This window comes from Canis lupus, chromosome 4 (genome assembly GCF_011100685.1).
Source record: "Canis lupus familiaris isolate Mischka breed German Shepherd chromosome 4, alternate assembly UU_Cfam_GSD_1.0, whole genome shotgun sequence".
Taxonomy (NCBI): domain Eukaryota; kingdom Metazoa; phylum Chordata; class Mammalia; order Carnivora; family Canidae; genus Canis; species Canis lupus.
In genome coordinates this window covers 32,248,694-32,270,712 of record NC_049225.1, presented here as the reverse complement: position 1 = coordinate 32,270,712, position 22,019 = coordinate 32,248,694, and the positions used below count along the sequence as shown (strand labels likewise).

Genomic DNA, 22,019 nt, shown 5'->3' with positions numbered 1-22,019 from the left:
CACAAGCATGTTTTGCACCAAAATATAGCATCTAATGAGGTCACACAATTACAACAGATTTTCATGTACATTATCTTTTTCAAGGCTCATAATCAGCTACGGATGGATAATATTATATTTGTAGGTGACAAAAGTACATAGAATAAATAAAAAGACTGTCTATCTCACATGGAGCCAAGCAAAGAGTTTAACTAGTAACATCAAACTCCAAATTTTGTACTCCTTCTAAACTATCATGTTGGCTGATCCATGCATCTTGAAGTGTAGGTAACAAATACGTCTAGATTTATTCTATGATTTCCCATGAAACTAAATATTGAGCCAGTGTCCAAAGGGGAAGAATACCTTGTTAATTACTTTTGTTAAAGCTTAATATCCTAGACCCAGTGGTTTTCTACATTGTTTTGGACAGCTCCAGTGCCATTAGATGTTAATGGAAGTTATAAGAGAAATGGGCCTGTAGACAAAGAAGTTTAAGAAATCTGAGTGTTGGTGCAAAGTGAAACTGTTTTCCTATGGGATTATTCTGAATTTCTAATATTTTAATGTGGTTTATGACTCTCCGAAGAATAGAGACTCCAGTTTCTGCTTTATCTACAGACTCAGAAATAAGTCATGTAATAAAACTGGGAACATATCATGTTAACATTAATTCTACTTTTAATGTAATCAAAGATCACCATGAAATAATATGTACTTGGCTCTGTGATATGAAATGCAAGCACATTTGTGGGTTTGTAGATGAGGGGCTGGGTTTTATTTATGGCCAACTGCCTTCACTCATGCACCCTCAGCGGAATCTCTCATTGGTTGGGCATAGTGATAACCTGTTACTTATAACTTTGGCACAACCTTGTAAGCAAACCAACCAAAAACACAGCTTTTGACTAGCTTTGAGACTAGGATAATGTATTGCCAAAGTTATTAATTTAGTCGGTGTTAGCTGTAATCACACACATACACACACACGTACACACATAGACACTATGGACAATCTAAATGCATTCATCTCTATGTTATCCCCTCGACTGCAAAATATTATCCAAACCAAATACATTTACCAAAAAAGTCTTCTAGCATCTTTTTCTCTACTCTTCAAATCATGACCCAAATACCTCTCTAATGATTCCCAGTCCTTACCACATCAACACTAGGCCCTTTAACTTGGCTTTAAGGTTCACCTTAATTGGACTTCACTTTATCTGCTCTGCTTTAAAATCTACTATGCCTCAAAATATGTAATCAGTCAGGCTGGTCTCATTGCTAGGCATCTTTAAGGTTTTGATTATGTTCCTCCCCAACCTGGGATCCAGTGTCTTCTTCTCTCATATAAATCCCAAATGAAACTAGCTTCTTAGAGAAAACCATCTCTGACTAATTCAGACCTAGTTTGTCAGAGAAGAAAATGGGGATTCAAATAAGTTCAAGGAACTGTTCAAGGCCAGACACCTAACATATAACAAAGGAAAGGTGCAGAGCTCCAAAATCCTGCTCTATCCCTCTGGACTGTGCTTCTATCAGGTCCACCTTTTAAAAAGTCACTAGAGTCATAGTGAGTGAAAACTACATAAGACTATCTAGCCACACAGGCCATCAAAGAACTGTATACCAAAGGCAAGGAAAAAATGGGAGTCTGAAATCCTATTATCAGGGAAATCATGAACACATGTTTAAAACCCAAAACTCTGCAGCACAATTCTCAAACTTAAAAAAAAAAAAAGCCTTATAAAATTTACTTAAAAAAATTTAATTTTCTCTGTAGAACTCTACCTGAGGGCAAATTTTCATCTACAGGGGGAACTGTTTATCAAATGTATTCCTTGTCATATTTTGCAAAGTGCTAATGCCTTTCCCTTCCCATCAAATACTCAGCATAGCAGCTGCAGGACTGTCATCTGAAGAGACAGGGAAGGACCTGGGTTATCCTGGTGTCTGATTTAATTTTACTTCCTTTGCCAGTAAAAGTTTGCATCTGTTTTTCTCTTAGATAACTGTTCACAATATTATTTTGCAGCCTTCTACAAGTTTTCATGATTTGTTAAATTCACATTTCAGTCAAGTGAAATATCTTACCTGTGATTAAAAAAAATGGAGTGATGGCAAAATTCAAACAAATGTCTGTGACTCATATTAAAATATTCACACTGGGATAATTGCATGAGTCACAGTAAGGTCCTGAAAGCCAGATGAGAAAAGCCTATGCTGTTGCTCTAAAGACAGAAAATGAAGAGTACCCAGAAAGGCAGATAAGCTATAACCACTCTAGCAGCCATGGGACCTAGGACATGGGACCTAATCTCTGGCTTGTTTCCCAGTCCTTAAAATGGGACTAAGATGGATCTGGCATCTACGAAGCTTCCTGCTTCATTCTTCTCTCATTCTATGATTAGGCAAGGGCAGTAGTAAACAAGGTCAGAGAACACCAATGAGTACGTATCTCTCACTTGTTTCTGGATAGGCAATGAATTTTGTACATTCTGGAAGGATTTTTTTTCATGATCAAATACATTTCATAAGAGCTTCCTTCTTTGATGTCATATTTGCACGTCCAAGGTTCTGGCTAGACTGATCCCTCTCGTGGCTGTACCAATCATCCTGGCCAACTGTTGTTGGTTTAGGAACAGCTTATGTAGAAGATGGCCAGCCTTCTCTTTATCAAGGGAGTACAGGGTCCCAGGAAAACTGGAAACACTCCTTTACAGGGGGGGGCAAAGAGGTGTTCATCTGTGCAACAGAATCTAAAACACCCTTTAAAAAATTCATGCAAAGAATTTTAAAAAGCTCAAAGAAAACATATGAAAATATTAATAGTGGTTGCCACTGCATGGTGACACTATTGGGAATATATTGAGTTTATAATGACATATTTAAATTCAATGAAACAAAAGGGCTCCCATAAAATGACTTTTAATATGAAAATATGAACTACTTTATTTTTGATTTATCTTGTTAAAATTGACTCTGGGAGATATTTTGCTATTTGAACCTATTATATCTCTGCTTCAAGTGAATTAACTATTGTTTTGGTTTCAGGGCAAGGTCAAATTGATTTATGAAAGCTATTTTGAAATTTTGCTTTTAAATCTTTCAAAGCATTAAAAAAAAGCAGAATTATCACAGATACAGAAAATTAGTTACTATTAACAATTTCAAACCATATTCTGTTTCTCTTAGGTTGGGCAGTGGGTATATGGATGTTCATTGTAACAATGGATATGTGGATGTTCTTTATGCCCTTAGATGTCAAAATAATAAAGATTTTGGAGAATTGCATGTAAAATAAAATCAAATCTGCACTCTGCTTCAAAATAAGGATTTCCTTTCATTTCTGCAATCACTAACATACCTTTATAGGGTCTTTCCCTTGGGTTACTCCTCCAACTGGAGCTGAAAAAGATTGGCCCACGCTGCCCAGATAGTCCTGCGATACTCTGCCCTCCCAGGAGCTGCTCAGGTCCTTATTTAGTATGAGAAAGATTTGCCTCTGAGCCCCAAGGTTTTAATATCTGCAACTGAGTGAAAGGTAAGGCATATTCATCTTTGTGGTGCTTTCTAATACCTAGATGCTGACACAACTTGGCTGCATGCCCTCGTTCATGCCTGTCCCCACTCACAAATGCCTTAATAGAAACTCACACACATTTTCAATCACCAGCCTGAAGTCACATTAAAAAACAGTCAAACAGCTTGTTGTAAGATCTGTCCCAGGGATGGGAGTGGTCAGGTTCAGATCCCAGGTGAAATCTTGTTGCTAATTTATCTACAGCCTAGGCAGGATCCATCACCCCTCCTTTGAGACTCAGTTTCCTTGTATGTTAAGTGAGAGCAAAGACTAGCTGATTGCAGTATCCTTCATATCAGACTATCTATGATTGTGAGTTACCAAAGACTTGACAAAACTTAGATTTAAAAATTGAATTTAAATATATAAATGCAAAAATATTCAAATCCAGGAAACCGTTGAACAAGTCCTGCCCTTTCTTATCCTCTTCCCTTTAGACTTTCGGAACATAAAGCTTGTTCTACGATTCAATACAATAAAGCTCAAATAGCTCCAAAATGGCAATCAAGCTGCAAACATCCAGACCACATAATGTATGCTAAATATACTAATTGGATTTTCTTCTTAAATAAATAAGCAGAAATCTACTCCATATTGCATATTAGCATATAATATATATGAAGCAAGCATTTTTACAGCCTGGATCAAACATAATTGTATTTATTTCACATATACTCAGCCCATCTTTATAATGTTTAATTATATGTTACATGGTAACAATTGCTACAGAGTACCTACTATCTTTCTCTGGCTACATTACATAAATAAACAGATATGTTACTTGATCCAATGACATACTTTGAATATTAACTTGCCTGCACCTTGGTTTCTGTGATTGAACATCCCTTCTTTGGAATAACGTAGTCTTTGGAGCAAAGTGCTATAGACTTAATCTCCGTATCCCCCTAAAATTCCTGTGTTAAATCCTAACACCTAATGTGATGGTATTAAAAGATATGACTGTAAGAGGTGCTTAGCCCATGAGGGGTTAAGTTATGTAGTAAGGAAAGGAAGGAGTTACATAGGAAGGAAAAAAGTTATGTAAGACCGTGTTATTAGCATTACATGCTGGCATGCCCAACAATGGTGAGATTCAGAAACTAAAAGGTGGCATGGGAAGTATATTCCCGAGGCTGAGCTCAGGTAAGGTAACTGGCAAATGAGGTCATTAGTGGAACAGACCATCCGTGGACATAGAAGGGGCACTAGAAGGGGCACCCCTCACCCTCACAAATCGGATTCCTGCGCTCATAAAAGAGACACTAAGAGAATCCCCTTGCTCCTCATGCTGTGTGAAAACATAGAGAGAAGAAGGCTGTCCTTGAGCTACGAAGCTGACTCTCATCAGACACCAAATCTGCTGAGGTCATGGACTTCCCAGCTTCTAGAACTACAAGAACAATACCTAAAAAAAATGGGGCAAGCTCAACTGCATCGAGGCACATGTTTACATGAAATGGATCATGGATCTAAATGTAAGAATGAAAAGTATAAAACTCTTAGAAAAAAACATAGGAGTAAATCTGGTGGGAGTAAATATTGAGTTAGGCAATGGCTTCCCTCATATGACACCAAAAGCATAAATGACATATAAAAATGATACATCAAAATTAGTATGTTTGCCCTTACAAAGTATAATTAGGACAGTGAAAAGATAAGCCACAGAATGGAAGAAAATATTTGTAAATCATATACATGATAAGGGACTTGTCTGCACAATATATAAAGAACTCTTACAATGCAACAATAAAGACTCCAATTAAAAAATGTATGAAAGATCTGAGCAGATAGTTCTCCATAGAAGATATAAAAATGGAGATGCGCAATGAGCACAGGGAAAGAATGCTCAGTGTCATTAGTTATTAGGGAAATGCAAATCAAAGCCCCGATGAGACACTACTCATACCCACTAGGATAGCTGGGATCAGAAAGACAGATAATAGCCAGTGTTGATGAGGGTCTGGAAGAGTCAGAACCCTCAGACATTGCTCAAGAGAATGTAAAATGATGCAGCTCCTATGAAAACCGATTTAATAGAACCTCAAGATAAGTATAGAGCTACCACAGACTCCAGGAGGCCCAGGTCTGCCGTGACTTGTGTGTGCAGGGAAACCATAGCCAGAGCCATGGCTCTGGAATCTCAAATCTGCCTCTCACAAGCTTATTTGGTGAGAGGGAAAGAAAGCACCATTCATTCTTTTTACCAAGCCTCAGAAAAGCAACTGTTGGGAGCAAAAAGGGAAGCAGAAGGAGCTAGTATACGGTGTCAGCCTTTGTATGTATTTTGTCATAGGTTAGCCTCACCAAACTGATGACTGTAAGCCATTAACGTCTTCATTTTTGAGTGGGATAACATAGGAAGTGGAATGACTTCCCCAGTTCTCTGCAGATATTAAATGTGGTATTACCATTCTCAGACTCTCAGATTCTTCAATTTGCATTCCGTGCACTCTGCAGGGCTAGATATGGAAACAAGTCTACATCTGAGCCTCACCTGTGATGCTTACTAAGCATAGAGATTCCCAGGATTATTCCTCAAAATGGATTCAGTAAGTCTTGGAGAGAGCTTAGGAATCTGTGACCTGTTTTTCAAGTTCAGTATGGGTAGCACTTCACTTACCCAGATGATGCCACTGTCCCTTACCTTCCCAGTGACAGAGCTTCATAATTCAGAAATCATGTCTACATCTTGAGAGCAGAGGCAAGATGATGTTGGAAACAGTGTGCAGGATGAATGGGAGACATAAGAAATCAGACCCCTCTGGACATTCTCTCTAGCATAAAGTTAAGAGAAAATGAGGTCTTACACTTAAGTAAGGGAGGCAGGGCTGGAAAGGGGGTGGGCGGGATATGGTACAGTGTGGGGAGGACACGATAGGATGAAGAGGGCAGCTGGTCCATGTCTCCTTTGCTCAGGTATGTTCTTGGCCCATCGAGATTGTGATGGTGCTTAAAATAAAATGAGGTCATGACACAAAGAATGGAAAAGGAGTAAGAAACAAATGCCTTGCTTAAATGAAACAGCAGAATTGGAGCCATTTTAAGATTTTCTCATTCTTTGAAAGTATTAAAAAATTTCATCTATTCTTACCATGCACTGGAAAACTATTTTCGATATTGTGGCTGCCAAGAACTGGAGCAAAACTAGAGCACAAAGCTAAAGTGAAGAGAGAGAAAGCTCCTCTTATTTATCATCATGATCTATTCTCTAATGAGAAACCAAAGAAAACGATGAAAAGAAAGGTCACCTTTTATTTAGGAGAGACAAATAGATGCTGATAGGTGATGTTCTGAACTACTTGACAAAATGAACTCAAATCTGGAATCATTGGCATGCAGAAATAGCTTGTTTCTCACAATAAGTAGGCAACAAGCAACAGATAGTGGAGGATACGTCACTAATAGTATGCCTTCTTTCCTGGATGTTATTAGTAGAATCCAGATGTTTTAAAGAACTTGGATTTAGATGAAGAAGCAACTGCAATTGATTAGGGAAAAATTCAAGGGCTACAGTTGAGCCTGAACTTACCTGTATGTCCTGCTAGATAAGTTCAGAAGACCATCATTTTGTGTCTTAGGCTGTAGGAAGCAGACGATATAAATCTAAAACACAGCTAACTGTTAAAATGTGCAGGGAGACCACCACGAGGCATTTACACTCTAATTTAAGGTCAAAGCCCCAATTGCAACCATGAAGACAAGGGAGAAGAGGGTTTATTAAGAATCTAATATATGCCAGGTACTGTTAGGAATTTTATCTCCCCTCCAAGAAATGCTGAGAGACACATTCACAAACGGAGCATCGAAGCCTCAGAGTTTGTACCTTGTCCTTCTAGGAGAATAATAACTGATAAATCAAGGTTCTAAGTCATGTTTGAGGTTAAATTATGTCAACTCTTCAAATACAACTATTCCATTTGTCTCTCTGTTCTTCAAAACTCTTCTCAATTTTAGCTGTTAGCTTTATCACTCACTTTATAACTCTCAAAGCCATCCTCGAGCTAGACTGACATCCTTCGTGAATTCCTGGGATGGTCTCACCTTTGTTCACTGAATTTCTCCATCTTTCGAAGTTTGGTTCTGTACACCTCTCCCTTCAACATCCTCCCAGGGTCCTGCTGTCTTCAAGTGCCCCTTCTACTCCACGGATGGTCTGTTCCACTAATGACCTCATTTGCCAGTTACCCTACCTGAGCTCAGCCTCGGGAATATACTTCCCATGCCACTTTTTTTTTTTTTAATTTTTTTTAAATTTTTATTTATTTATGATAGTCACAGAGAGAGAGCGAGAGGCAGAGACACAGGCAGAGGGAGAAGCAGGCTCCATGCACCGGGAGCCCGACGTGGGATTCGATCCCGGGTCTCCAGGATCGTGCCCCGGGCCAAAGGCAGGCGCCAAACCGCTGCGCCACCCAGGGATCCCCACTTTCTAGTTTCTAAATCTCACCATTGTTGGGCATGCCAGCAGGTAATGCTAGTAACACAGTCTTGCGTAACTTTTTTCCTTCCTATGTAACTCAGAACAGAGTAAAATGTTTTTCATTATTTGCATAAGCAACCATAATTACAATAATTTCTTTAGGATTTAAAATATGCTTCCATCTCTGTTGTCTCACTATTTTAATATAGCACCTCATTAAAGACTCATAAGAACCCTGGATAAATTATTATAGTTTAATGTAATTATTATATGATACTAGATATTATTTCTTTCATGTTGCTGTTAAGGGAACAAAGGATCAGAGAGGATATAATAGTTGGCACAAGGTCACACTGTTAAGAAACCATACCTGTCCCTGGTGCTTCACTTAGGATTGTCCCTCAACACATGTTGATGAACGAGTACATGAGTAAGAATTCAAATCAGGCCTTCTACTCCAAACTTTCTACCACACCACAAGGATGATTTATTTGACAATGTATGCTTGTTCATGTTTTCCTCCTAAAGTCTTATTCCAGTGTTGTTTATACAGCGTTGGCTTTACAACAGCTCCCAATACATTCCAATGAATACCAAACTAATTAGCTGACTCAGAGAGAGAAAACAATAGCGAGCTTAATTTTCACAGGACTAAATTCTCCATCAATGATAATAAAAAATTACTGGTGACTTCAAACAAGTCTGAGCTTGAAAAATTGGCAGTCTGAGTGATCCCAATTACAAAAGATTTCTTAATTATGCTTTTAAAAAGTTTTCCTAAAGGCGTTGTCAAGATTACTTAAGGATAAAAAAAAAATCGTGGAAATACATGCACTTTATTCAAAGTAAACTAATGATATGTGGTTACAGCAGATCAACAATAGTTTCTTGTCCAAAGAAGAAAATGGATTTCAGACAAATTTGTCTGAAGGATCAAGTGTATTTAACGTTTAGAGCACATAGCTGGTCTAGAGGGGGTCTGCCTTTCTAAACAGTAGGTGAGTCAGGGCAAGGCAGGATAAGAGGAGACAGTTGGAGGAGGGTAGGAGTTGTAGTTTTCTCTTCATCAGAATCAGAAACATTCACATATAAAAACATATTATGAACAGCTATACGCCAATAAATTAGGCAATCTAAGAGAAATGGACGCATTCCTGGAAAGCCACAAACTACCAAAACTGGAACAGGAAGAAATAGAAAACCTTAACAGGCCAATAACCAGGGAGGAAATTGAAGCAGTCATCAAAAACCTCCCAAGACACAAGAGTCCAGGGCCAGATGGCTTCCCAGGGGAATTTTATCAAACGTTTAAAGAAGAAACCATACCTATTCTCCTAAAGCTGTTTGGAAAGATAGAAAGAGATGGAGTACTTCCAAATTCGTTCTATGAGGCCAGCATCACCTTAATTCCAAAACCAGACAAAGACCCCACCAAAAAGGAGAATTACAGACCAATATCCCTGATGAACATGGATGCAAAAATTCTCAACAAGATACTGGCCAATAGGATCCAACAGTGCATTAAGAAAATTATTCACCATGACCAAGTAGGATTTATCCCTGGGACACAAGGCTGGTTCAACACCCGTAAAACAATCAATGTGATTCATCATATCAGCAAGAGAAAAACCAAGAACCATATGATCCTCTCATTAGATGCAGAGAAAGCATTTGACAAAATACAGCATCCATTTCTGATCAAAACTCTTCAGAGTGTAGGGATAGAGGGAACATTCCTCAACATCTTAAAAGCCATCTATGAAAAGCCCACAGCAAATATCATTCTCAATGGGGAAGCACTGGGAGCCTTTCCCCTAAGATCAGGAACAAGACAGGGATGTCCACTCTCACCACTGCTGTTCAACATAGTACTGGAAGTCCTAGCCTCAGCAATCAGACAACAAAAAGACATTAAAGGCATTCAAATTGGCAAAGAAGAAGTCAAACTCTCCCTCTTCGCCGATGACATGATACTCTACATAGAAAACCCAAAAGTCTCCACCCCAAGATTGCTAAAACTCATACAGCAATTCGGTAGCATGGCAGGATACAAAATCAATGCCCAGAAATCAGTGGCATTTCTATACACTAACAATGAGACTGAAGAAAGAGAAATTAAGGAGTCAATCCCATTTACAATTGCACCTAAAACCATAAGATACCTAGGAATAAACCTAACCAAAGATGTAAAGGATCTATACCCTCAAAACTATAGAACACTTCTGAAAGAAATTGTGGAAGACACAAAGAGATGGAAAAATATTCCATGCTCATGGATTGGCAGAATTAATATTGTGAAAATGTCAATGTTACCCAGAGCAATATACACGTTTAATGCAATCCCTATCAAAATACCATGGATTTTCTTCAGAGAGTTAGAACAAATTGTTTTAAGATTTGTGTGGAATCAGAAAAGACCCCGAATAACCAGGGGAATTTTAAAAAAGAAAACCATATCTGGGGCATCACAATGCCAGATTTCAGGTTGTACTACAAAGCTGTGGTCATAAAGACAGTGTGGTACTGGCACAAAAACAGACACATAGATCAGTGGAACAGAATAGAGAATCCAGAAGTGGACCCTGAACTTTATGGTCAACTAATATTCGATAAAGGAGGAAAGACTATCCACTGGAAGAAAGACAGTCTCTTCAATAAATGGTGCTGGGAAAATTGGACATCCACATGCAGAAGAATGAAACTAGACCACTCTCTTTCACCATACACAAAGATAAACTCAAAATGGATGAAAGATCTAAATGTGAGACAAGATTCCATCAAAATCCTAGAGAAGAACACAGGCAACACCCTTTTTGAACTCGGCCATAGTAACTTCTTGCAAGATACATCCACGAAGGCAAAAGAAACAAAAGCAAAAATGAACTATTGGGACTTCATCAAGATAAGAAGCTTTTGCACAGCAAAGGATACAGTCAACAAAACTCAAAGACAACCTACAGAATGGGAGAAGATATTTGCAAATGACATATCAGATAAAGGGCTAGTTTCCAAGATCTATAAAGAACTTCTTAAACTCAACACCAAAGAAACAAACAATCCAATCATGAAATGGGCAAAAGACATGAACAGAAATCTCACAGAGGAAGACATAGACATGGCCAACATGCATATGAGAAAATGCTCTGCATCACTTGCCATCAGGGAAATACAAATCAAAACCACAATGAGATACCACCTCACACCTGCGAGAATGGGGCAAATTAACAAGGCAGGAAACAACAAATGTTGGAGAGGATGCGGAGAAAAGGGAACCCTCTTACACTGTTGGTGGGAATGTGAACTGGTGCAGCCGCTCTGGAAAACTGTGTGGAGGTTCCTCAAAGAGTTAAAAATAGACCTGCCCTATGACCCAGCAATTACACTGTTGGGGATTTACCCCAAAGATACAAATGCAATGAAACGCTGGGACACCTGCACCTCGATGTTTATAGCAGCAATGGCCACGATAGCCAAACTGTGGAAGGAGCCTCGGTGTCCAACGAAAGATGAATGGATAAAGAAGATGTGGTTTATGTATACAATGGAATATTACTCAGCTATTAGAAATGACAAATACCCACCATTTGCTTCAACGTGGATGGAACTGGAGGGTATTATGCTGAGTGAAGTAAGTCGGTCGGAGAAGGACAAACATTATATGTTCTCATTCATTTGGGGAATATAAATAATAGTGAAAGGGAATATAAGGGAAGGGAGAAGAAATGTGTGGGAAATATCAGAAAGGGAGACATAACGTAAAGACTGCTAACTCTGGGAAACGAACTAGGGGTGGTAGAAGGGTGAAGGGCGGGGGGTGGGAGTGAATGGGTGACGGGCACTGGGGGTTATTCTGTATGTTAGTAAATTGAACACCAATAAAAAATAAATTAAAAAAAAGAGAGAGAGAAAAAAAAGGAAACATTCACATAGTTATCCAAGCCAGGAAAAAAAAAATATATATATATATATAAAACAATGGCTAGAGTAGATTAATCTGAAGCTTTATGCAGGCAAGAAGATGAGAGAGTCCCTATCAAATACAGCATAGACGTATAAATGTACTTTAAAATACAAGCAATTTGAATCAAGAGTTGTGGCTCAGGCTGCTCTCAGTAGGCAGAACTTTCTTGAGAAGGAGCTAGTGAAAACCTGTGACCCCCGTGTCTAAAAGAAGGTAAACTGGGCCATCCGTCTGGTTTCCCTCTCCCAGGGCTCCTGTCCTGCACCATCTACTGTTTCCTGAGAATGTGTTGCCCTCTCCCAGGCCCTTTCTACTTAACCTACATGGTCCTTACTCTTTGAATGTTGCTGCAGCTCTGTCTTCCTAACCTGAGCAAGCTAGGGCTGCAGGGGTTCTCCAGAATCAGCCATGTTCTGCTTCTAGGAGAGCACCTTGTGGAGCAAGGAGAGGTACGGAAAACTCTTCAAAGGGGATGTTTGTTCATACTGGAAGTTCTAGGGAGAGAGATCTCTGGATGGGGGGCGGGGGATACACTGAACTTCCGGTGTACTACCTTGGCATTCCTTCTTAGCAAGAGCAGGTCTATTCATCTCAGCTTAATTCATTTTCACCCAGTGCTGTGGGGCATAAATCTTAACTCTTCCTGGGATGAATTTAAGGGCTCAAGTTTAAATGAATCAAACTGGGGCCAATTTGAGCACACTATGCCAAAGCAGAGGAAATAAAGGGGTGGGGGGGCAGGGGTGGTCTATGGAAAAGAAGGAAGCAAAAAGTTACAAAGACATCCATGACCCAGGAAGGGCTACTACTTGGAAAGCCATTTATAGAATTGTTAAATCAAAGGGGAAGAGACAAAGGTACAAGACCCAAAGCTGGGGTCATCTCATCAGAATGGAAAAAGGGAGAACATTTGGTATTTAAAACCAAACCCGACCCAGTTCCTTCTGCTCCATAAAAAAAAAAAAAAAAAAAAAAAAAAAAAGCACGTCTCCATTTAGGAAAATACTTTGCTATTTTCTAGGGAACGGGTCGTCTTCATTTGTGAAACTAGACAGCCTGCCTTAGAAAATGGGTCACACTCCTCTCAGGGCTGGTCTGGAGAATAAGGACCACGTTGAGGAGATTATCTTTATCACATGTTATAGTAAGAAGACTATTGAGATTTCTAGGGCAAAGGGAATGAATCTCAGATGCTCAGGGCACCAGAAAGACAGGGAAGAGAGTCCTTGCCATATGGGATGGAGACAGGCCGAAAGCCCCAGAGAAAAATCAGACAACAGGAAAACTTGGGTGGGAGGTTAGACAGTAGACACATACACACACATGAAATTAAGAAAAGTGTCAGGTTTTTTATTGTGACTTTTGTTACAGTAATCTGTTATGTAAACACTTCTATCTCCCCAAACCTTGGCTATTCCTTTGGCAAATGGTAGGGAAATCAATGAAAGGAAAACAATCTGGGCCACAGGGAAATCATTTAAAGTAAGATTGAAGGGGAGGTCCTGAGTTCAACCAGACTGGAAATACAGCAAGAAGCACCTGGGTATTTTATTGAAACTCAGGGGACAAGGCACAATTAATTAACTTCTTCAAAATGTTACAGCAATTAAGAAAAAAAAAATCCAAAGGATAGTATGACTAAAGCCAACAACTCATTCACATGGTTTTTATAACACTCTTAATTAAATTAGGAGGAAAGAAAACCCCAGATGTACAATCTTAAAGCAATGACAATTAAAATCCTTATTCATAAGCAGATCAATATGGTGGGGTTTGATCTTTTACTCCAGCACTCATTAGCCTTGTGATTTGCAGAAGATCATGTGACCTTTCTGAGCCTCACCACTTCTCTGTAAAATGGGTCAAGGCATAAACTCCACACCACAGAGCTGCAGGATTCTAGAAGGCCACCCACGTAGAGTGATTTGCAGACAGCCAACCATCGTCCTGCACCTAAGTGTTCACTGGGATCTAAACAGGCTTATTGCTAAGAATGAAGGGAAATGATATATAAGATACTGCTTTGTGAAGTTTAAGGAAATATATTCGTGTTATTGTGGGTTATCATGAAATAGAAATTGAAAACAATGAAAAAACCCAAAAATTCCTAAATTTTTGGTCCTAAAACTCAGAGGATAATTCTTTCTCAGGCTATTAGAGGGTAAAATGTTTTCTCAAGCATCAGAAAGCAGCCTCCCCCCATTGACTTTAGCGGCATCATGGGAGAACAAGAAAGCACCAAAACATTTAGCACAAAGATCAAGGAATTTCCACTTTGGCTTCTCAGTCCTCCTCATTAGGAATATTCTGGAAGGAGCCACCCCATGTGGCCTCTAGTTTTTTAGAATGTATATTACTATTTCCTAATAATGATAGTAATTACTATTATTTATAAAGTTAATCCTAGGCAAATACATTTCCAGTCCTACTCTTTAATATATTAATGAACGATCATTTTATTCACTATTCTGTAATTCAGTATGATTATAATTCATAATCTTCTATGAATTAGTATGTTTGTCAAAGTTTATCCAATGAAAAGACCAATTTTAAAGCTCCACGTTGACATAATTGAAAACCACTTGGCTATGAGTGCTTGGAATGAAATGCTTTCATTCATTACAACTGCATGCGTTACATCAACGGAGACCCTGAGAAGACTGTGTAGAGGATAGTGAGCAATGATTTGCCATGAAAAGAAGAGCATTCCTGGGAGTAAATCATGCCACCTGAGCAGAGTTCCAGTTTCTTCTTCTGGGTGGCGGACTAGGGTCCGGGGAGTCCCTCACGGGGCCAGCTGCCATTTCCCTCAGAAGCTCTGCTCTTTTGTCACAACCTGTGCATATGTACATTTGAAGCTACGTTTCACACCCAGCTCGGAGCGCCACTGTCCAAATTTGCTGTAAAATCTAAACTTTGGTTTGGGAAAGATTCCTGAAATATAGAAACTCTCAATAGGATCTGTTAATTATTTCTATGACTCAAAAATTCTCAATGTGATCAGATCTGGGAGGCAAGAGAACGGATCTGAATGCGTTTATGGCCCAAGAGACAACAGATGTAATTGGCAACAACTTTCAGGGCCTACAGTAGACAATACAAATAAATGCCTTTGCTCTCAAGATTCTCATGCTATGGAGGGCAGGTCTCATGAGGAAACAATTATAAAACTATAATGCGATGTGCTGAAGGTTACAAAAGGGTATGAATAATGGATGTCGTATTCTTATTTATTAACCTCTGCAAATTGACTAACCATGAAACAACATACACACTTCAGATCTGGAAGTTCGTTCTGTGGTCTGCATTTAGTGTATGAACACAGGTTTGAGCGATTGGTGCTTGCTGATAAATTCCTAGGGTCTTTGCAGGACCAGTAGTGTCTTCCTATTGTATTACATTTGAGGACAACGTGTTCAGATGTAAAATCTTGGTTTACATTTGAATTTCCTAATGATTCTATAGATGTTTCTTTATTGCCTTCCAGTTTTGACTGTTGCAGAGCAGAAATTAGAATCTAGTCTGGCTTCCCTTCTCTGAAAATGAATGATTTTTGTACTTAGCAGCGTTAAGCACCTTATTATATTTGCTTTGATATTTAAAAACTTACTAGGGGATGTCTGTAGGTTAGTTTCTACTTAGTAATTTCACCTGCATATAGTAAGCATTCTTGCCCTTAGAAGTCTTTATGGTTGGAAGATTTTCTTTTGTCACATAATTACTGATTTTAATTTTTCACCTCTTCCTGGGAAGGCTTGCCTAGAATTTCCATGTCCTGAGTTTGGTGTTGTTCGTGTACTCTGATGCTCACTTTATCATCTGAGACATGTCTTCCGTATCCTGAGTATGTTTTTCAAATTCATCCTTTGGTTCTCTGATTTGATTTTTAGCAATGTTGGTTCTGCTTTTTTCCATGTACAAAAAAGATCTTATTTTTATTTTGTCCACATTTTACTATAGCTTTAAGCGCTCTTGGTGATGTTTCATCTAATCCAGGATTAAAAGAAAAACATCTCATCCCAACATTTTATTTTATTTCATATAAAATATATGTTTCAAAGTAGATTTTATTCTGAACTCTAGCATCTTTGACATCTAGTTTGTTCTCATACTTTGTCTTAAAAAAAAAAAACCTTCATCTTTAAATTCGGGTTGATAATATTTAGTATTTTGATCAGGAGTCTATGTGCTTTTTGCTTTCCAAAGTGTGGCACAGGTGCCAGGTATATCAACATCAACTGGGAACTTGTGAGAAATGGAAAATCTTAGACCCTCGCCCAGCGCTACCAAACAGAATGGATTTACAAAATCACTAGGTAAAGCATATTCACATAAGATATTTGAGAAAAACCAGGTCTAGAGTGGCTATATACTTGGTTGTTGGGGGTCATCTAAGCCAGCTGTGATATCAGAGTAGATGCCAACCCCTAAGCCAGTTTTTAATTTTTCTGTCTCTAAGGTATGGATTGGAGGAAACATCCTTGTCAAACTCTAATGTGACCAAAGACCACGCGAGCTCCAGCCCACAAGTTGTTTTACATGCTTCCTGAATCATCTACCGTGGTTTCCTTTTCTAGAGCATGGACGAAGACACGCAAGGCAATCTAACCGTGAACATGTCAAAGCCAGCCCGGTGGAGGACTGCCAGCTGACACAGCCCTGTGGTACAGGAAGGAGGACCACACAGGAAGGGTTTGCCTCAACCTATGCAGGTGCCAATATGCAGGCCAATTCATTTTCACGGTTTTATTCTGTTTTATCTCTAAAGGTTCAGTTAATTTAGAGGTCATTGCTTTTACTGTCGGTGTGAAATAAAGATGATGGATAGGCTTACTCAGCTACGTACAGGCCAAATGGGGGGAAGCACAATGGCTCCTTCTGCCTGCCATTTTCATCCTTAAATTGTCTTATAAGTATTACACTGACATGATAGGAAGATGGCTCTGAGCCCAACAGTTTGCTCTGCACCTACACCAGAATGCTACCATTGTGGGAGAAGCAGACACCTGTTAAAATTCCAAAAACATTAGGTCCACACGAGCCTCTCTTTTTGAAAAGAGGAATACATTTCATGGGCATATATAGAGTTTATCCTTGAACAACACGAGTTTGAAATGCCCAGGTCCACTTATGTGCAGATATTTTTTTTTAAGAGTTGACAGCAAAATCCGCAAGGCATCTGTTTACAACACCCCAGTCTGCGTGACACCAAACCAAAGGCTACTGACACAGAGGTCATGCCTTCTGAGCACGTTGGGAGGATTGCCAAGGCATTCAACATCCCCCAGGGATGCTGGGGCCAGGCAGGGGTTTCAGGTGCCCTGTTTGACGACAGAATGGCCAAGTGTTTTCCCAGGGCTGGCAGGAAGGAGGCTCACTTGAAGCAAATCTGTCCCCACTCAGACAGTAGGGACAGTGCTGCACAGGGAGCCCCCCAAATTCTCCCCATCAGGCTCCAAGGTTTGTCCTTATGGCTGAAAGCCTTGGGCTCCTCCTGGGCTGGGGCAGACTGCTCCCCACAGCCAGGCCCAGGCCCCATGCCCTCCCGATGCCTGCACACTCACATGAGGATGCAGCTACCCTTGGCCTAGGGGAGGTGATGGGTCTCCAGACAGATGGGGGCTGCTGTTGCCACCCCAGTCCTGTCCAGAGGCTGCTGCTACTGAGGCAATATGGCCATCCCAGGGCCAACCCCACCATTGCTACCTGTTCCAGTCACCATTCAGTCTACAAGCAGATTTTTTCTCCAGTAAATATATGTATGGTACAGTAAGTATATTTTCTCTTCCTATTTCTCTAACGACATGTTCTTTCCTCTGGCTTACTTTATTGTAAGAATACAGTATATAATATATATGACGTAAAAAATATGTGTTAATCAACTGTTTCTGTTACCCAAAAGTCTTCCATCAATAGCAGGTAATTAGTTACTAAGTTTTTGAGGAATAGAAAGTTATAGGTGGATTTTCAATTACATGGGTGTCGGCACCCCTAACTCCCTAATTTTGTTTAAGGGCCAACTGTAATTACTCTCTGCCCATTTGTTTACTCAATGACTATGACTACTTAAGAGACACTGGCATAGCTTCTGGTGATAACGGCAGTAAACAAAGAGATGAAACTTCTTCCTTCACAGAGCTTATAATCCAGTGAAAATATACAGACACTATAAAAATAGTCATGCAAAGAGGGTAATAAATCACAAGGAACTAGAGATTGCCAAGTAATTGTACGCATCTAAGCTCAGGAGAATGATACTGCTATTTTGTAAAGGATACTTGAAGGAGCACACAGTTATAAAAATGAATTTCAGCAGACTTGAAGGATGTGAAAATGTCTAAAGGAAGAGCAGTACAAGCAGAGGATGCTCAAGGACACTACTCCCATGATAGGGCAATAGAGGATTTCATTTTAGTAACTCATTAAAAACCCCTAAAGATCCAGATGTTATTTATGCCCAATAATAAAATCAGATATCAAGTCATGTTGTTTGTGGCTCCAAAATATCTTTTTCTAAAAAGGTTTTATTTTTTGACTTGAGAGAAAGAGAGAGAGAGAAAGAGAGCATGAGTAGGGTTGGGGCAGAGGAAGAAGCAGACTCCCCACTGAGCAGGGAGCCCAACTTGGGGCTTGATTCCAGGACGCTGGGATCATGACCTGAGCCAAAGGCAGATGCTTAACTGACTGGGCCACCCAGGCACCCCACGTATTTCTTTTTCTTTCTCGGGTGGAGGGGAGAACGGAACAGGAAGGAAGGAAGTAAGGAAGGGGAGGTAGGGAGGAAGGGGGGAGGACAGGAAGAAGGAGGAAGGAAGGCAGTAAGGCCAGGAGACGAAAGAAAGGAAAGAAAGAAAGCGAGAAGGGAGGAGGAGGTGAGGGAGGGAGGGAGGGGAGGGAGGGAGTGATGGGAGGGTGAGGGAGGAGGGGCTGGAGGGAGGGAGGCGGAGGAGGGATGGAGAGGAGGGAGGGAGGGCAGGAGGGAGGAGAGAGGAGGGACGGAAGGACGGACGGAAGGAAGGACGGAAGGAAGGACGGGAAGGAAGGAAGGAAGGAAGGGGAGGGGGCAGGGAGGGAGGGAGGGCTGAGGGAGAGGGATGGAGGGAGGGAGGGAGGAGGGAGGGAGGAGGGATGGAGAGGGAGGGAGGGCGTAGGGAGTGGGAGGGAGGGATGGAGGGATGGGCGGAAGGAAGGAAGGAATGAAGGACGGCAGGAAGGAAGGAAGGGAAGGCATGTAAGGAGATGAGAGGAGGGGGGGAAGGGAGAGGGGGGAGGGAGGGAGGGAGGGGAGGGAGAGGGAGGGAGGGAGGGAGACGAAGGAGGAGAGGAGGAGAAGAAGGACGGAGGAGGCAGGAAAAGGTACTAAGGACGAAGGCAGGAGGGGGAGGAGCGGAGTTATTTCGTTCTGTTAGTCTTCTTTCGTTCTTTCTTTTCTTTTTTCTTTCTTTCTTCTTTTTTCTTTTTCTTCTTCTTTCTTTCTTTCTTTCTTTCTTTCTTGCCAGGCTTGAACTCACAACTCTGAGATTAAGACCTGGGCTGAGATCAAGAGTTGGATGCTTAATCAATAGAACCACCGAGGTGGGGATCCCTGGGTGGCGCAGCGGTTTGGCGCCTGCCTTTGGCCCAGGGCGCGATCCTGGAGACCCGGGATCAAATCCCACGTCGGCTCCCAGTGCATGGAGCCTGCTTCTCCCTCTGCCTGTGTCTCTGCCTCTCTCTCTCGATCTCCGACTATCATAAATAAATAAATAAATAAATAAATAAATAAATAAATAAAAAGAACCACCGAGGTGCCCAGGCTCCAAAATATCTTTATATCTCCCTGTCCACTCTCCTAATTCAAGTCCTCAATATCTTTCACTGGAATCATACTGATCTGTCTTTAATCAAATATTAAGAAAGTCCATCCTCAGGCAAAAATGGACTCATGTAATATATATGCCTAAAGTTTTTCCAAAATAACCACACAGAGAAAAACATTGTTGGAATTCCAATACACACTCATTCACGAAAGTCAATTCCAAATGGATTTGATACTTAAATCTAAAAAGCAGATCCTTAAGACTTTGCAAAGAAAATAGAGCAGAACATATCCATTAACTCAAGCTGAGGTTACTTTCCGTAAACAAGACACAAAATACACATCGAATAGAGACAGAGCCCAATAACTCTAACCACAGTACAATTACAAACTTCTGTTTATCAAAAACAATCAATAAAATAAGCCGTAAACTGGGAAGATAATTTGCGATACACACAATTGACAAAAGAATTAGCATCCAGAATATGAAAAGACCACCTATAAATCAATAAGAAAAACTTGTAAAAGCTCAACTGGGCCTTTCACAGAGAAAATATAAAAGTCAATATGTTATAAGAAAAAAAAAAAACAACTGCCTAGTAATTGGATTTTTGAAATGCCATTTACAACCCATGAGATTAGCCCAAATTTTTTTAAAGAAGTACTTATTGACAAGGTCATGGAAAGCAGATGGTAGGGGTGGGAGTGTAAATCAGTGAAACCAATTTGAAAAAGTATTTAGTATTATCTTTTAAAATTAAATACGAACATTTCCCACAACCCAGAAATAACATCCTAGATGTAGTCAATATTTTACACAAGTGCATGTGGAGACATAGATAAAAATTTTATCATAGCACTGACAGTAAAAATAATAATTTAGAAACACCCAAAAGCCATTATAAGGTTAAAACATATATGGACTGGGAAAGCAAATTCTCTCCAGCTACATTCATCAACAGAGAAAAGTCTCATTAATATAGGATTGAAGTTTTATTGTTTTTTTATTTTTTTTTTATTTTTATTTATTTATGATAGTCACACAGAGAGAGAGAGAGAGAGGCAGAGACATAGGCAGAGGGAGAAGCAGGCTCCATGCACCGGGAGCCCGACGTGGGATTTGATCCCGGGTCTCCAGGATCGCGCCCTGGGCCAAAGTCAGGCGCCAAACCGCTGCGCCACCCAGGGATCCCAGGATTGAATTTTTAAAAGTCACCAAAATACATGTTCAGTATTATACTATTTAAGTAAGTTTCTGAAATGGAGAGGTGCTAGTCAACAGGCATAAAGTTCCATTATGCAAGATGAGTAAATTCTAGAAATCTAGACTGTGCAATATAGTACCTATGATCCACACTACTGACTATGCACTTAAAAATTTGTTGAGGGTAAATCTCATGTTAAGTGTTCTTAGTTCAATAAAATGAAATGAAATGAAATAAATAAAGACATACTGTGGAGACAGGCACAGATTTAAGAATATTACTTACTCCTGGAGAGCATTTAGTGTTCAGGGGGGCACAAAGGTGACCTCCATAGTGTTACTAATGTCCTAATTTGTTATACTGAGGAGGTGAGAACAAGCTATTGCTTTTTTTGTCATATTTTCCATATTTATAATTTGTATCCTTTGAACAAATGATATATTGCATATTTAAAAAGAAGGGGGGACACCTGGGTGGCTCAGTCAGTTGGGTGTCTGCCTTCAGCTCAGGTCATGATGCCCAGACCCTGGGATTGAGCCCTGTGTCATTGGGGTCCCTGTTCAGTGGGAAGTCTGCTTGTCCCTCTCCTTCTACTCCTCCCCCTGCTTATGTACTCTATCTCAAATAAATAGATGAAAAATCTTTAAAAAAAAAAAAAGGAAGAAGTATCAGGAATAGCAAATCTTGGGATCACATCTCAGATATTATATTTTGTGTAATGCACTGTGAGATTCACCATTATCCTCCCTCACATATAAAATTGAAAAATAAAGTTACAGACTATATATACAATCATTAGTACAATGCTCATCACATGGTGAGTACTGAAAAATACTGAATATTAAGGACGGAGGTTCTTTGATGTCTTACCATGGCTTGTTCCTTCTTTGCATGGTGTATATTATCTTGAACTGACCTCAACCAGCTGGTCCTGCTGTTCATCCTACCATTGCTTCTTCTCATTACTGCTCCAGTCATAAACCATCATTCCTCATCTACTTGCCTTCACAACCAAGCCCACTTATCTGCCATTATCCCTCAGATCTCAAGCCAAATCATATCTATACTGTGAA

At 40.0% G+C, this 22,019-nt stretch overlaps 1 protein-coding gene and 1 long non-coding RNA gene across 10 annotated transcripts in view; both read right to left on the bottom strand.

Moving 5' to 3' along the window:
* Window positions 1-22,019, bottom strand: part of NRG3 (neuregulin 3) — a 1,041,408-nt gene that overhangs the window by 156,240 nt on the left and 863,149 nt on the right. The window lies entirely within an intron of this gene.
* LOC100855646 overlaps window positions 1-22,019 on the bottom strand; it is a 47,896-nt gene that overhangs the window by 18,027 nt on the left and 7,850 nt on the right. The window lies entirely within an intron of this gene.